The sequence below is a fragment of the Meles meles genome, chromosome 4, assembly GCF_922984935.1.
Source record: "Meles meles chromosome 4, mMelMel3.1 paternal haplotype, whole genome shotgun sequence".
NCBI classification, from domain to species: Eukaryota; Metazoa; Chordata; class Mammalia; order Carnivora; family Mustelidae; genus Meles; species Meles meles.
The window spans coordinates 135,930,757-135,941,157 of NC_060069.1; positions in this window are offsets into that span (position 1 = coordinate 135,930,757).

Below are 10,401 nucleotides of genomic sequence, written 5' to 3' on the forward strand. Positions count from 1 at the left end.
TGCCTATTATGTAATGACTGTATTGTACATTTAAAATTTCATTTAACCTTTAAAAATATGAATGAAAGTTCTGTAATACCTTCAAGTCTTAATAATGAAAGCAATGGTTAATATGCTTAATAAGTCCACCACCTAGCACAGTGCTGGGCCCGTTGTAGAAATAGTTTGCTTAATGGTGATAGTGCATTTTAGAACAATTATTTTACATTACCTTAGTGACTCAACTGTGCAATCTGTTGCCATCTTATATTGTTTAAACTTCATATGATGGCTTATTGTGTGTATATACCAGTTTGAAATCTGTTCAAGGCAACTAAGTAAAACCTTCTGTTTCATAGTATATCATTTATCCAGGATTGATGCAAAACAAACTGTTCCAATTAACTGATGATCAGCAGAATTGGAATCTGGCCCTTTAAAAGTCAAACTTCTTTAAAAAAAAACAAACTGTTAAGTATTATACAAAGATTGTCTAAAATGGGTTATAATATTTTTTCCTTAGGCAGTTTATTGGATTTCTTTCTTTTTTTCTTTCTTTTATTTGGCTTTTTCATGAAAAGTCAGGGTTAATTTTATTAAAAGTGTTTATTGTGGTAGATTGTAGTGGATTCAACAAATACATCAAGTTTCTCTTCTATATCAGGCTTTTTCCCACGTGTTAAGAGATGCTCCCAGGAGGTGCATAAGCTATCAATAGCTGTGCTGAAGGACTCTAGGATGCTATGACTTCATGATTCGTTCTGCCTTTTGTAGTTTCTCTCTTCCCCTCCACTAACTGACGATCTGTTGCCCTTATTCTCTGTTGCCACAGCACGCCTGCCTCTGGTATTTTCCTCCTCTTCTGATCAGCAGCTTCTAGTCTGGTGCAGACTGGGAATCTAGATAACTTCACTTCCCATAATTCTGTACAGTAAAACTAAAGAGATCTTATGTAAGAAGCTGATGTGCTCACCAAGGAGTAAGACACATCAAGCTCAATGCATAGACTTCGGGACAGCTATGCAGACCACTCAAATGTTGCTTTGAAAAGCACTGGTTTTGCTCCTTAATTGGGTTTTGGATCACTGAGGCTTGTAGACAAACAGTCTTCTAATAAGTGAGGTTACACAGTTGACCCAACCAGCAGACTATCGGTCCGGCCCTCCAACGCTAGTGTTAAAGTCTACAACCATTTGTCAGATGACTTAACAAAGGTGCTCACCTCTTATTAATCCATCTTCTATACCCCCCAAAAATCCAATCACTGAAATCCTGAACTCTTTTTTGGTAGTGCCTTAGTGAAAGTAAATTGCGCACCTTTTGCAGAATTCATTTTTACTTAATCATGCTAATTGTGGTAAGGCTCTTTTGTTGTTCTTTGTTTTTGAAAAATCAATACCTAAGTTTCCTGGCTAAGAGAGTCATTGCAGTGATACGGGGCATATATATAATATCAGAATGCCTATTTAGTAATTTGTATTTTGAAGACAACACTCATTTTAACCAATTGTGATGTGAAAAAGATGCCCTTCCATTTATATACTTAAACACAAAAGTATTTTTATAAACCCAGGGTTCCTGTGGCCTCAGACATTCATAGTTCACGCTCAGTATGATGATCCACCACGGAGAAGTAGTCTGGGAAGGGTATGTCTATGAGGTGCTCCCTAATCTCCCTAATCTCCGCTTAGCATTTTTTCCACACCATCTTGTGACTGTACCCCATTCTAAATGCAAGCACTGCTGGCAGAGTCAGGGTCCATATCCCTCTGGTTCACACTGGTATCTCTCCACCACCTATCCCCATGCCCAACAAGCAGCATTCAGTAGATCCTGGGCAAGATTCTGTTCTGGCCCAGTGGACAGTGTTTAGCTCTACCTGGGGTACAGGTGTGGGAGGAGGGAGTTTAGGGAACCTTTTTAAAGAGAAGATAATGCTTCTGCAAAGTATTAAAAGGTAAGAGTTTGCCAGGTAGGCAAAGTAAGAAAGGGTTCTCAGGAAATGAGAAAAGACTATTGGACACTAGAGAGATATAAAGAAAACAAAAATATACCTTGAGGAGTATTGAACCTAGATTATACACTATGAATTAGTGACTAACGAACTATGACGACTGACAAAAATATTTAGTGATGGGACTGCAGTGTAGCTACACTGTTATGATCTCCTTAGCCTCTGGAGAAAGCAGGGCCCAGTAAAACTATAAAGTGAGCCACAAATATGAGCTTCATATAGACTTTTAAGTTTTCTAGTAGTCACATTTAAAAAATACAAAGAAGCAGATGGAAGTAATTTTAACCCAATATATTAAAATATTATTTTAATGTATGCACAACATAAACATTATTTATTAGCTATTTTTCATTATTCACACTACATTTTCAAAATCCAATGGACATCTCAATTTGAATGAGTCACATTCAAGTGTTCAAAGCCATGTGCAATTAATGGCTGCTGTACTGGACAGAACAGCACTAGAGGACACAAGAAATATTTAACAATACAATTAAAAGAAATCTCTTAGGGGCGCCTAAGTGCCTCAGAAAGTTAAGCACCTGCTTTCTGCTCATGTCATGAGCTCTAGGTCCTGGAATCGTGATCTCCAGTTCCTGGGATCAAGTCCGGTGTCTGGCTCCCAGCTGGGCGGGGAGTCTGCTTCTCCCTCTCCTTCTCCCTCTGCCTCTGCCCCTGCTCATGCTCTCTCTGTCTCTCTCTCAAATGAATAATTAAAATCTTAAAAAAAAATCTCTTAGGATGAAAAATCTAAATCTTATGAAATCTAAGATTTTATTTGTGTTAATTACTGGTATTTAACTATACTGTGTTATAAAAACCACTTTCTTGTATCTAGGCTTTTATGCCAATTAGAAAATCAGCAAAGTTTACATTTTATGTACTGTGTCTTCATTAACCATACAGTAGTTACAACTACTGCTATTTCTATTAACTCTGGTGGTGGACTGTAAACGTAAACTGGCTTTATGGCAGAAATAAAACACTATAAATTTGGGCTTGAATAAGCTTTAAAGAAGTCTTCTGTGAACTACCTCTGTGCAAGTTACTATTCAAGCACGTTGTGCAAGCCCAGGTTTTGCTTTTCAGTTCCTCCATGCCCAGCTAGTTACTTGTGGACTTAAAATCCAGCCCAGCCTCGTTTGAGGCAGTCACCGGCCTGAAGCCGGTGGTAAGGTTGTGCCGCAGAGCCTTGGGTACCAGGAAAGGTCTACAGGGCTCAGATGAAGATGTTCAGACAGGCTGTCCGCAGGCTACTGTGAAGTTTTCCGTAATGAGGTTGGAGCCTTTTTACTTTTGGTGGGGCTTGAATGCCAAGGACTGGCAAAACCAGGGCACTCAATTTCTACACTGAAATGAACCCTGAAAACTGGATCTTAAAAAAAAAAAAGTCTGAAAATGATTGTGTGCAAGCAGCTTCATGATCTTAGTTAAGCAAAACCTTCTTAGATATGGTACCAAAAGCACAAGTGTTGAAAGAGAAAGTAGGTGTATTGGGCTTAAATAAAATTAAAATCTTTGGTACTTCAATGGACACTATAAAAAAAATGAAATGACAACTCACGGAATGAGAGAAAAATTGCAAATCATATATCTGATAAGAGACCTGTGTCTAGAATGCATAACTCTTACAACTCCATAATAAAAAAGACTATTACTCAATATTTTAAAATGAACAAAGGCTCTGAATAGACATTTTTCCAAAGATATAAGTTAAGCACATGGAAAGATGCTCCTTGGCAGTAGTCACCAGGGAAATGCAAATCCAAACTACAATGTTTTACCACTTCACACTTGCTAAGAATGTCCATAAACAAGTGAAACAAAACAAAACAGTTAAAAACAAGTGTTGGGGAGGATGTGGAGTAATTGGAACCCTCATACATTGCTGATGAAAATCTAAAGTGTCGTGGCTACTTTGAGAGTGTGGCAGTTCCTCAGAAGTTTAAATATAGTTACCGTGTGACCCATCAATTCTACCCCCAAGTATATTCCCTGAAGAAATGAAAACTCTATCTCCACAAAACAACTTGTATATATGAATATATACAAGGTACTCTTCATAACATAAAAAGAAGAGAAACAAAGCCAAATATCCTTCAACTGATGAATGGATATGGAAATGTGGTCTATCCTTACAATGAAATACTACTGAGCGATAAAAAGGGAATAAGCTGACACATGTTACAGTATGAATGAACTCGGAGAGATTATGCTGGATAAAAGAAGTTAGTCTCGAAAGACCACATATTGTATAATCACATTTATATGAGATGTTCATATTATGCACATCTATAGAGATGGAGAGTAGAATAGTGATTACCTAGGACAGAGGCAGGGTTTGGGAAGAAATGCGGATTGACTGGTAATGGGCATAGGATATCTTTTTGTAGTGACAAGTATGCTCTAAAATTGTGGTGATGTTTGTACAACTCTGAATATTCCAAAAACCATTGAGTTATACACTTTAAATGGATGAGTTATATGGTATATAAATTACATCTAAATAAAGCTATCATAGATTTAAAAAAACAAATAAACACAAAAGAACCTTTCTATCTCCTCATTTTGAAAATAAAACGTTGACATGTATCAAAAAATAAGGTCTATAAATGTTTAAAAAATGTTACAACTCAAAATTATTTTTGCTGGTTATGATTTGCTAGAAATTAGCAAAATAATATATCTATTTATAAAACCAAAAACTACACATTGGAAATTAACTTTGGATGCTTTACAATTCTTAAATAACAGTACAGAAGGATAGGTTTTATCAGGACAGCCCAAGTGTCAGTAGTTTAGTGTGCGCTATATTAAGTGTGTGTGTGTGTGTGTGTGTGTGTGTGTGTGTGTGCCGGTCTTTCAGCAACGCTAATATGGAATTCTGGAGGTGACTTAGGAAGAGAATTCTGGATAAACTACATATACTGCTCATGTCCCACAAAGCTAGCTTATATGATATACATAACTCAGTAATTTATAGTAATAACTATTCCTACAAAGCTAAATGATTACTCCTATTAGGTAGTTCATTGTATTGTATTTCCCTAACAGTCATATCCAAGAAATCGAATTCTAACTTTCTTCATCTAGTAACTACATTTGGTTGCTAGTATAGAGGTAAACACTAACAGCAACTAAACCAAGATAGAAGTTTAATTTCTTTCCAATGTAAAAAAAAATCCACAAAGGCATTTCTGGGACTGGTTTGATGATGCTATCATCTTTAGGCACCCAGCTTGCTTCTATTCTGTTACTTTTGGCTCTTTCTTGGCTTTCACCCTAAAGATTGCCTCATGATGTTGATTGGCTGCTGCAGCTCCAGTCATCAAGTCTGCATTTCCGGCAGAAAGAATGTCGGTGACCTACCACCTTTTTAAGGAGTTTTCCTGAAATGACCATCCAATAACTCCTACTAGCATTTCACTGGAAGTATCCAGAGAGAGTATGGGAGTATATAATATTTTAGTTAGGAACAATTCTCAGAGAAAATCAAGGTTTTGTTTCTAAGAAGATGAGACTCCATATTGAGCTGGTGTATTAGATATCTCATGCTGCATAACAAACTGCCACAAAAATTAGTAGCTTAAAACAAGAAACACTGTTATCTCATGGTTTCTGGTAGGTATAAAATTCAGGAACAGCTTAGCCAGATCATTCTGATACAAGGTCTCTCATGTGGCTGCAATCAGGATATTGGCAGGTTCTGCAATCATCTGAAGGCTTGCTTGGAGCTGGAGTATCCAATTTCAAGAAGGCTCCTTCACAAGGCTTTTGGCAGGAAGCCTCAGTTCCTCACATGGCTGTTGGCAAGAGACCCGGGGTCCTTGCTACATGAGCTGGAGTATCCTGACGATGCGGCTGCTAACTCCCCCCAGAGAGAGCAATGATGAAGTCACAATGTCCTTTGGGACCTGGTCGCCCAATTCACACAGAGTACTTCCATTGTATTGTATTAATTCCAGGTAAGTCACTACATTAATTCCACTCTTAAAAGGAAAGTCATCCTGAAGGGAAGGGTATCAAATAATTTGTGGGCATAGCTTAAAACCAAGGCAGCAGGCTATTAGCATTTTCTGTCATGGTCTGCCTCTTTGGTTTTCTAAACCAGCATATACACCTTTGTTTTCGTAGGCTCAGCAGTCTCACTGTCTCTCCCAGGCATCCAGACACAAGTCTTTTTTCTGACACTTCCTCAGATCTACTGCCTAAGATTTCTGGATGATAAGCAGCCCTTTCCAAGGAGCCCAGATGTGACTCCCTGTAGGCTGGCAACCTTTAAAACCTTTAGTGTTAAAGACATGTTTTCAGCTATCAGCACATTTAAGTTTTGGAGAAGGAATGGATTATTGCAATAATCCTGTCCATTTTGAAAAGGGAGAATGAGAAACATTAGTCATTATTCCATAATAATTATCAAACCTACTAAGCAGGAATAGCCAGGACTCCCTGCCCTGCACCGCAGGGAGTTCCTTGGTTGACCAACCTGACAGCTCCTGGTTCTTTCTCTTGAATGTTTCCCTTCAGTTTTGTCTCCTGCTGCTCTTGGATCTGCCCCTGAGAGTTTCCTTCTTGCCAATTTTCTTCAATAAATACATATGAGGTGGGCACAGGGGAGATTGCCCTTCTTGGAGACCACATGAACTTTATAATACTGGGGCATAGATCGTTTTCAAGTTTTAACAACCACAGACTATTATAAACCAAGTTGGAGTGTCTTTGGGAAGATAATTCCTTCAAACGTTGGATAGACTTGATTTACTTCCATTCTGTTCTTTGTATAAACTACCATTGCCAACCAAAAGTCTTGCCTAGACATGATTTTTCAGCCTGGAGATACTCCTCTTTCATTTATGAGGCTCTGTACTCTACCCATCCCTTTGGCCCTTAAATTAATGGTGGTTACCTTGAGAGCATGTAAAATAATAGGCTTAGTTGGAGAAGCAGTACAATTCATCACCTACTGCCAGCAATACCACTGCTGCTTTACGACAAAGCAAGAGTCTTACCTCTTGCTAAGACTGTAGGTTCATGGCCACAGCTTAAAACATTTCACGTTCAGGTACAGAGGCAGATGACTTTTTCAACACTACACAGCCCAAATCATTAGACTCTTCATCGGTGGCATTAACATACAAAGGCAGGGAATACCTCTCTTAGTAAATCTTTGCTTTCTTCCACCTCTGCTTCAAGAAGGTTTGGTTCTAGTCTGAGTTCATCTAATGCATTAGATTTTGCTAAAAATAGCAAAAATGAACCACCCCTACCAACACTACAAATTTGTTTTGTTATTTCTTTTAACATTATAGCCTCAGCCAGCAAATAGCCTGGTTTTTAAGGTAAGAAGTGACAGGTTAAGCAAATATTTGGCAAGCACATTAAAATTAGACCCTCACCACTCACTATCCAACTGCTTCAAATAAATCAGTGTTATTTGTATTTCGTGGCATCTCATTTCTGGTACCAATTACTACATAGGCCATGGTTCTTGGTTTCAGAAAACAAAATCAACTCTTGCTAACTTAAGCAGCAAAAGGGTTTATTATAATGTAATATAATAGATAACTTTACAAAATTCTGTTGGGACCCAGGAATCAGGCTTGGATCCAGGAACTGAGCTTCCATGATGCATAGGAGAAATGTCCAGCTGCATAATGGGAACAGCCAAGTAGAAACTCCATCCACCACCTGCCACTTAAAACTAATGAAGATACAGACTAAGTATTAGAACCGCCATTGCTGCTCTATGGAAGAACTGAACACTCAACCACCTTACTTGCCAAAACAGCCCTATACATTCTGCTTACCATGTTTATACCTACCTCCCATGTCTCATCTGGGTGCATCCCCTGATTGGCAGAAACCAGGTTACATGTGAAACTCTAGCTTCACCTGAGTCTGAGAAATGTATGAAACATTTAGCATTCTAGTCTCTAGTAACCAGGAAAGCATGCTAGAAAGAAGTTAGAGTGGTATTTAGTGTGTCATTCGACAGCATGGCCAAAGGGTTATTTCTGGTAGGGAGCAAGACCCAAACTTTCCGAGGCATACCAAATATTTCAGATTGTAAAATAAACAATAATTCATCCAAGGATCATTAAGTTAGGGTACATTTTGCATTAATTATGTTTCATTGTAGTCCAGCTCTTGGAAATTTTCCCAACCTGTTTTAACCAGTATCCTGGATCTTGATCTCGATACAAAAAATGTACCTACACTTGGATCCGGTGTCTTTGGTTTTAAGGAAGAGAAATATACCAGTTAACTTGAAAAGAAGGGAAGCTCTGAGGGACCAAACACAAAGAATCTATGAAAATGTTGTCCCAGTAGCCCTCAGAAGACCATAGAACTTCATCGTGGTGCTCCACCAATGTGTCTTCATTCTCCACTTGTTCAGACGGTCTGTTGGTCCAACTCTCCAAAGAGAAAATTTGATTGACTATTGGCCAGGCAATGGACAACTTTTGTGGACAAGTATCTACCCTTAGTCTAATTAGCTATAGCCATGAGTGGAAGGGAGGGAAAGTTAACTTAATACAAGGGATTGGGGAGTCTGGGTGGCTCAGTTGGTTAAGCATCTGCCTTTGGTTCAGGTCATGATCCCTGGGTCCTGGAATCAAGCCCTGCATTGGACTTCCTGCTCAGTGGGGAGCCTGCTTCTCCTTCTCCCTCTCTCCTCCCCCCCCCCATTCTCTCTCTCTTTCAAATAAATAAATAAATAAAATCTTTGGGGAAAGAATATAAGAGATTGATGTTCCCGAGCCTGTGAATAGAGCAAGTAAAACTAGAAGGGTAAGATGGGTGCAGTAGATCAATAAACTAATATTTGTAGTACAGTCATTATCTTTTATACCACATAAATTAAGACTTGTAATATTGTAACAGCACCATTAATCTTATTTACAAACTGTCTGCCTACAAATTAATGTCTGTGAATCTTATACACAAAAATACATTAAACATATTCATTCTTTCACCAATTATGTATTGATTGCCCACTAAGTACCCTGTAGTACATTATATCAAGTTCTCTGGATACCACATGAACACACTATGGTTACTTGCTTTAAGGTACCAATTTGAGGAGAGAGCTAATATTTAGTTTGGTATGTTCTTTTATAAAGATGTGATTAAGATGGCTGTTATTGGGGAAGGAGGCATTGCTTTGTATTTCAGGAGTTCAAGGAAGGGTTTCTTCCTTTGAGGAAGAGATTACTAAACTATATCATAAATGATGAATTTACCAATTTTTTTTTCTCATGGTCATCACTGATTAGCTTTTTATAAAAGCTACTTACTATAACACCTTGTCATCAAAACACATTTTGCAGATGTTATTATGCTTCCAGCAAGTTTCATTGATTGTCAACGTGTTAACATAGGACTAGATTGGTATTTTATCAATTGCAAACAGATTCAGATTCCTCCCAGGAGCTAAAATTTGCTTTTCCAATACCCAGATGGCTTGCATGCACCTCAGAACTTTACAGGTCTCTTTGTAGTAGTGGTTGTTGTTATTTCCCTGATCTCTTCTTCAAACAAAGTTATGAAATGCGCCAACCTTACTTTTGGTGTCAGTACATGACTTTTTTCCAACTTGCTACAAATTCATAGTAACATTCTGTATTTATGTACCAACTTTCTAACACACCATCAATTGCTTCATGTACTATTAAGAAAGAAAATTTCAATCAAATAATGACATGATGCCTCTTCATCACATAGAATTTTAATTTTACACGTATTGTAGGAATGCTTTTAAATGTATACATATACATTTTTAAAATCTTTTATCACTTTTATGCACAAGTTAAAGGATAATATAAGTGAAATACATTCTTTGAAGTATTCCTAAAATGCTTTCACACCGAGTCTGTCTGTCAAGGATCCTTTTTTGACTCAATCATTGCTGTCTATATTTTGTTTTGTTTTTTTAAACACAACTTAATCTTCTGGGCCACCAAGAAGCATTTGCTCTGTAGCATTTCTTAAAAGAGTGCTCCATGACTATCTCTGGGAATTTTTTCCCCAAGCTGCTGACCTTCCCTTAGCATGTTTTGATGCAGATGTACAGGCAATTGACACCCCCAGACAATGAGTGTAAGACACATCGCCATTTCAGAGATGTTAGACTTCAAATGATGAATCAATGCTATATGACACAGAATCAAAGACATACGGTATTACTTGCTAGTTCCTAAAGTGTTATTGCATACCTTGTGTCTCTTGAGCATTGGTCTTCTGCTAGTCAGGCTTCTTCAAATTTCCTCAATTACATAATGTGAATGAGACATTCTAATTTTAGGATGGCCCTACCTGTGATCAACGCTTTTTTCCAGTCCATTTTGCGGGGGAGTAGCTCGATCCTGCATCAAGGAACCAAACTTATAGTTTCTTTTTATCTAGGG